The sequence below is a fragment of the Triticum aestivum genome, chromosome 4D (genome assembly GCF_018294505.1).
Source record: "Triticum aestivum cultivar Chinese Spring chromosome 4D, IWGSC CS RefSeq v2.1, whole genome shotgun sequence".
NCBI lineage: Eukaryota > Viridiplantae > Streptophyta > Magnoliopsida > Poales > Poaceae > Triticum > Triticum aestivum.
Window position 1 is genome coordinate 137,099,077 of NC_057805.1, and position 8,073 is coordinate 137,107,149.

The window sequence follows — 8,073 nt, forward strand, 5'->3', positions numbered from 1 at the left end:
CTATCATAGAAACTGACCAAACCTTTATCTCCTTGCACGACATGCAATTGATCTCTCAACATCAATCGATCTCATCAAGATGTGTGGGGGCATGAACCGAATGGGATGTCCATACTAAGACGGGAAGTAACACGTAGTGGAGGCAAAGTGAAACTTTAAAAGAACCGTTTGTTTGTATGCATGTCGGACAAATTACAACATTGGAAATACAAGCATGGTCTAGGCCCACATGCGAGTGATACTCGGCGGAGTGTTCAAATGAGGCATGCGGGAGGATGGACTCGACCGGAGGGCGGCATGATCGATGGAGAAGAGGGTTGGAGAGGAATGAGAAATAAGCAATGCCACATGATTATACTTGAACGGCTCAAATAAACATTAAGTTGCCTCGTTTTCCCTTCCGTCTTGGTCATGGAGTAAGATGCTCCCTCTGTTTTATTTGCTCCACATATTAGGTTTGACTGAAGTCAAACTTCATAAAATTTGACCAAATTTATAGAAAACTAGCAAGATGCCCGTGCCTTGCACAGAACATCAAGATATTGTGGGAGAAAAGGATGAACGAGGGAAGGCCTTATCTGCAAATGTGGAGAGGACTGCGGGTAAATTGTCATAGTTTCCTTCCTATCCGTTAGATATAGATCGGACGACCTATATTGCAGGATGGCAGGCACACCAGCATCACCAACTCTGCTTTTTATCTACACTAGCAAGATGCCCGTGCGTTGCACGGAACATCAAGATGCATTTGTATGAGTAGTTTATCTTGTGGGAGAAAAGGATGAATGAGGGAAGGCCTTATTTGCAAATGTGGAGAGGGGTGTGGGTATCTTTTTGCAAAATTGCCATAGTTTCCTTCCTATCCATCAGATATAAATCAACCAGAATCTTATGAAAAACAAAGTTGGTGATGATGGTGTGCCTGCCATCCTGCAATATAGGCCGTCCGATTTATATCCGACGGATAGGAAGGAAACTATGGCAATTTTGCAAAAAGGTACCCACACACCTCTCCACATTTGCAAATAAGGAATTCCCTCGTTCATCCTTTTCTCTCACAAGATAAACTAGTCATACAAATGCATCTTGATGTTACGTGCAACGCACGGGCATCTTGCTAGTAAGAGTAGAAATATGAACATTTACAATAGCAAATATATATGATGCGAAAGTATATTCAATAATAAATCTAATGGTATTGATTTGTTTTTGTATATGTTATTATTTCTGTCTATAAACTTTGTCAAAGTTTACAAAGTTTGACTTTGACCAAAGCTAAAATGTGTAGTAAATAAAAACAAAGGGAGTATGCAGGGACTAGTATAGTTACTACTGCCAGAACATGGTAAGTTGGACCCCTAAATGCGGGCACGGACTAGACACACCTCAATTATTCTTTCAAACAGTCGGACACCTACATTTAGCACACCATCCGGCTACTTAATCAAGTATTACGCTTCACTACTTGAAAAGGAAAAGGGTGGTACCGTACCCAAAACCACCACACTTGGGGCTAGGGTAACAACTTGGTACTGTACCACATTTGAACCAGGGCACAAAAACCACCTGTTCTGCGCCTATGCGCAACACGGAGCACTGACGCTCGAATATGGCCGGGAAAACAAGGAAACCGACATGTGGGGCACACCTGTCGGGACGACGTGGCGCAGACTAGTCCAATGGAGGAGCTGGCCCACGACCTCCTCGCCACCGGCAACCGTTCATGTGGGTCGTGGGGGCCAGCAACGTGGCGCAGCTCCAGCACCGCCTTTGGACAGGGCGACCGTGGTGAGTGACACGCTTATCGTCGCTGGACAAGGTCGGTTTTAGTGTGCCGATGGTGGCGTTAGCGCTGTGGCATGACCAGCAGATCAACACCCGACTCGTCGAGGATGCATGGGGAGCCGAAGTGCGCACGCGCCGCGACGCGTCCATGGAGTGAGGTAGCGCGGCCAACTGCATCCACAGGACCTGACACCATGTCGGGTCGTCTTGCTTTTTCAATGACATGTGGGGTCGCATGTGAGCAAAGGGCATCTCCAACGTTGCCACGGCCGTAGCTGACTACCCTGGCACACCAAAAATCCTCATCCCTCGCGCCGTCGCGCGGTGCGTTCCCAACCGGCGCTAGCTGCCCGCATTCATGTCGTCTGTCCGTATGCCATCGTTAAGAGGCTCGATGCCCGAGAAACCAACTCCGGCGAGTTAATGACACTCCCGGACGCTTGGCCTCACCGGAATGCGCTACTTAAAGCGGCAACGCCCAGCTAACCTCCACACCATAGTGCATCGTCCTGCTACCTGGCACCACATCCGCCATGACCGCGAGCGTGAACGCTCTGTGGGAGAGCTTGTCTTTGGGGTGAAGCTCGAGGTCGCCGCCCTCGCTAAAGTCGCCACTCGTGACGCAATAGCGGCGTAGCCGGACGCGGATGCGACTGCGCAAGCGGTGGCCACACTGGCGGCCGACGACGGGAGCACCATCAGCCACGCGTCCTACTTGCCGCCGTCCAACGTCCGGCACCGCCGAGGTCGGGGACTCCTCTGAGGATGAGTAGGGCATGGGAGGCGGCAGTGCATGGTGTGCCAACTGGCCGGTCTGTCTCCTGTGTTCTACTCTTCCTCGCCGGAGACCGCATCTTCGTCTTGAACCCCGCCCCCGTACATGGAGATCGCAGATGGAGGACGTCGGTCGCCGCCATAGAATAGGTTTAGGGTTTATTTTTCTGTCCTATAAAAGTTCGAAATGTAATGAAAATCTGCTATGTTTGCATTAATCTCGGCTGGTGTATATGAACTTTCACAATAATATAGTATATTGTAGGAGTACTAGCAAGATGCCCGTGCGTTGCACGGAACATCAAGATCTTGTGGGAGAAAAGGATGAACGAGGGAAGTCCTTATCTGCAAATGTGGAGAGGAGTGCGGGTAAATTGTCATAGTTTCCTTCCTATCCATTAGATATAGATCAGACGGCCTATATTGCAGGATGCCAGGCACACCATCATCACCAACTCTGCTTTTCATTGAACCGAGACAAAGTAAATAAACACATAGGGTCTGCATACACAATTTATCTTAGGCACTATAATAGTACGTTCACTACACATTCACGCATTTCACATCTTTCTACATCTACAGGAATCTACGAAGAGGTTAACGTAAATTGCCTCTCTCTCTCCACCCAGATTTTCATGGTGGTGGGCCCCTCGCTCCCCCCAATCTACAATCAACAGCTCACACGTTTCACATTACATTAATTATGTAACTGGGATTACGTAGGTGTAGCATTACTCATCCTAAAAAACCCAACTAAGCCAACCTCCCAGCATATCACGCGGGAAAAGACCCGGCCGCGCCGTTTTAGTAGGGATTACCGGATTACAGTAGTAGTATCGATGGATCGTGCGAAGCACCAAGTTTTTTTTTGAGGGGGCGAAGCACCTAGTTTAAAAGGAAAAAAGGCGGTACACTCACAGCACCCCTGTGACGGTCGCATTACACCCCACACACGTTCGGTCCTGCACACGGCTAATGCAAACGGAACGCGCTTCGGCTTGCCTCTTCACTGACACGTGGGACTGCACTTGGAGAAACCGACCATGCGCCATACTCCCTCCGCCCACCGCGTGAAAATCCTCCCCCCCAAAAATTCCCCCCAAATCCCAAATTCCACCGCCCTTCGGCCAACTAGCCAATAATATTCCCCAAACCCCCTCCCCCCGCCCCCCTCCACTCCATTCACTCCGCCAAAGTCGCGCTCCTTGCCATGCCGATACATCGGCGCCGTGGTTCGTCGAGGGGACGTACGGCGATCCTATTGCTCCCACAGTACGCTCTCGTAGACTGCCATCCTCGAGCCGCGCCACCACCGCTGGCGACGTTCTTGTGGAGGCGCACGGCGGTTAGTGCTGCCACCGCTGGCGACGTTCGTGTGGAGATGCACGGCGGTCAGCTTCTCCCACGGTACACGCATTCTAGAGTGAGGCCCCGTGCATGTCGGTGTAGTGCTGAATGTTAGCTGATAGACGCTGTTAATCTCACTGTTTGCCGAAGTAGTTTACAGTAAATATGCTCTGCTTAAGAAGCTTCCTTGCCCTGTTCTGCACTCAATCTGCTTAGCTGAGATGGCATGCCAAGCCCGATTAGTTACTAATATATCCTGCCATATATTTATTGTGACATAGATTTCCATGGTCTAGTAGCCAATCTGTTAGGTGAAATAGCTCTACACCGTTTTATACTCGATCTTTGTTGCTGCGATGGCCTTCGATAGTTTGATGGCTGTGTGCTCAGCCTCATTGATTGCTGAAACATCATGCCATAATTTAGCACTCAAATCTATTTGCTAAATTAGCTTCAAATATATTTTGTTACTTAGATCTGCTCATCCAAATATCTTGCCATAGCTTTAGACATCGACCTAGGTATTTTTTTTCTAGACTTCATAAAAAAGCATATATGTTTTTCCTGTAATATCTAGTATAAGAACTAATTTGTATGGCTAACAAATGGACATGACTTGGATAACTTCAGCTCGAAGATTCTCCGCTGCATATGTCGAGGGGGTTGAAAACTTCATGAACTTTATCAGAGCTGAGTACGGTGCTCCGAAATCAGATGTGCTCTGCCCGTGTAGCAGTTGTATGAATTCAGTTACAAGACCCCAGTCAACTGTGCAAAATCATCTACACTTGTATGGGATGTCGGTCACATATACTAGGTGGGTTCATCATGGTGAAGCTGTGAACGTCAATGTTACTGACTACGTGGAAGCATTAGATCACCATCTTGATCTGCCTGATACTCAAGTGGAAGAGGGGGACGAGGTGGTGGTGGCGGAGCTAGTGAGTTTGACCAACATTGAAACAATGCTATGAAATGCTCATGCATTTCGTCAACTTTCACCTGCAGAAGAAATACGATGGGCCCACATATTGGAACAATGCAACATGGCTGTCACCCCAGGAAATAAGCTGTCAGTATTCTCAGCTATGGTCACCTTTCTTCAGGTGAATACATCTGAGCGGATGACCAACAAATCATTCGATGCGATGTTGGCTGCTTTCCGCAAAGCTTTCCTAGATGCGTCTGAGCTGCCACACACCTATAGTAAAATGAATAATTTCCTTCGTGCATTTGGAATTGGGTACGATATGATCCATGTTTGTAAGAATAATTGTGTTCTGTTCCGGAAGGATTATGCGAACGTAAGTGAATGCCCGAAATGCAAATCATCAAGATGGAAAGATGGCGATGCTGTGAAGAGGATTCCTCATAATGTTTTGAGACATTTTCCAATTATACCAAGATTGCAGAGGTTGTTTCATGTTATTGAAACAAGAGAGGATGTACTGTGGCATTCTAGGAACCATGAGTACAGAGATTAGAATGTAATGAGCCATTCGTCTCATGGTAGTGAGTGGAAAAGCTTCAATCAGAAACACAAAAAGTTTGTTGCTGACTCGAGAAACATTAGACTTGGCTTAGCTTCAGATGGATTTAACACATTTGGCCACTAGAGCGCCACATATAGCATGTGGCCAGTGCTTGTTATCCCTTACAACATGCCTCCAAATGTCTGCACCAAAGAATCAAACTACATGATGGCCTTGCTCGCCCTAGGTCCAAAAAGTCCTGGAAAGGATTTTGATTTATTCATGGAGCCTCTTGTGGAGGAACATCAACAGCTATGGAGGGGTGTTCTCACTCGAGACCTATATAGCAGCCCACCTGCTGATTTCTTTCTGCGTGCTATTATAATTTGGTGCATCCATGATTATCCGGCTTTGGGCACTATGTCAGGGCGAACGACACATGGTTACAATGCATGTGTTCGCTGTGATAGGAATCCGCTGTCATACGCAATACTTAGCAAGATCTGTTACATTGGACACCGCCATTTCCTTGCTATGGACAAGCCGCGTCCTACAAAATACCACAAACATGTGTTCAATGCAAAGCATAAAACCGCGATGCGCCAAAGAGGCTCACCGCCGATGAGTTGCAAGTGGAAAAGGAAGCACGGCAGGGCAGAAGAGAGATTATTGTTTACCCATAGGTCCACTTTATGGGACTTGGAGTATTGGAAAGATTTGGATCTGCGGCATAATCTTGACGTGATGCACAGCGAGAAAAATATATGTGACAGCATTATCGGCACACTTCTTAATATTAAAGGCAAGACGAAAGATACCTTAAAATCTAGGATTGATTTGACACACCTGGGTTTCAGATAGGATTTGCAGGTGCGAGATGAAGGTAAACCACGGGATATGGCATCATCTGTGTACGTCTTGCACAAGGTAAAAAGAAAAGAATTTTGCGAGGTCCTGTCACGTGTGAGATTCCCACATGGATTTGCTTCCAACCCTGAAAGGAGAGTCAGTGCAGATGGAAACAAGGTACAAGGGTTGAAAATCATGACTGCCACGTCCTACTTCAAAGGGTTTTACCTGTTATCCTTAGAGGATTGGGCCGCCCTGACTTATACTGAGCAGTTGCAAAGTTGGGACAATTCTTCAGGGAACTCTGCAGTAGAAATATCAGGGTAGATGCTTTGGAGCGTCTTAGAGACAAGATACCAACTATCCTATGCGACCTTGAGAAGATATATCCTCCAGCCTTCTTTGATATGATGGTTTTTTGGCTGTTCATCTTCCTGATGAGGCACTACTTAGAGGTCCAGTACAATATGGTTGGATGTACCCTACTGAAAGGCGGCTAGGCACTTTCAAGGGCTATGTTAGGAATAGAGCTAGACCCGAGGGTTCCATTGTAGAGGCCTACATTGCTACAGAAGCATTGACATTCTGCTCAAAATACATTTAAACAGCTGATCAGCCTAGCAAAAAGGTGGGTGAAGACAATCCCGGGCTCAATGTTTTTGATTATTCTGTTCGAGTTACAGGGAAGAGTCGACAAGAGGACAAACCTAAAGATTTGGACAAAATGGTTTGGTATGCGTTGAATAACTGTCCTGAGATACTACCTTATATCAAGCGCTAAGTACTGCAGCTTATACATCATAATCTACTAAATTTGCAGCACATTCTTATATATTTAGATGTTTGACGCGATCACTATGTTGTGCAACATCTACAAAAAGGAGTTACTGCCCCAAAATCCAAGAAACATTAACAAACTGGTTATGGCAGGATTTGCAAAATGGTTCAAGAGCCATGTAAGCTTTTGAATTGCAATGTCAGTTTTTTAATATATTGAGTACATAAGATGATCAGCTTGTATTTTCTAACCATAGGTTAAGAAGATGTGGGAGGATGGGCAGGCAGTTGATGATGCCCTTTACGCACTAGCAATGGGTCCTGATACTCGAGTAGGACATTATGAATCTTGCATTGTTGGAGATGTGCGCTACAACACCCATGCACGCGACGAAGGCAGGAAGACACAAAACAGTGCCATCATGAGCACGGATACGTACGACAGAGAGACAAATGAAATGTATGCTAACATAACAGACATTGTTTAGTTGCAGTATATCTCCAGTTTCGAGGATCATCGGTGTGTGGTTCTGTTGTGTTGTCATTGGTATAACCTATTTTCCAGGATCACAAAACCCAGAGCTGATGATTATTTCAAATCCATCAATGTCAAGGCGACATACCAGACCAATGAGCCTTTTATTTTGGCAAATCAAGCAACACAGATATTTTTCTTGGAAGACACATTTGCACGTAGCGATGACTGGAGCGTATTGCAAAGGTTTGAGCTGAGGAATTCGTTTAATGAAGTTGCACAACAAGATGATGGTTACACTGCTCCTGATGTACAAGATTCCACAGATGTTCCTAATATCTTTGAGAACCATCACGTCAATGACGCTGGAGAAAAGATTGCCTATTGTGCTATGGACATACAAGAGTTGATCAAGAAGAAGCCAACGTTCGAGGACATTGAGGATGAAGAAGAAGATGACACTCTGGGGAATTACGATTCAGACTGATACACATGGCGAAGATGTTGACGCTATTGCTGTGGATGATGATTAGATCGCTTTTGTCATATTTGCATGTCAGAAGACGTTTTTTTCTCTACTATGTGAAATTGTGT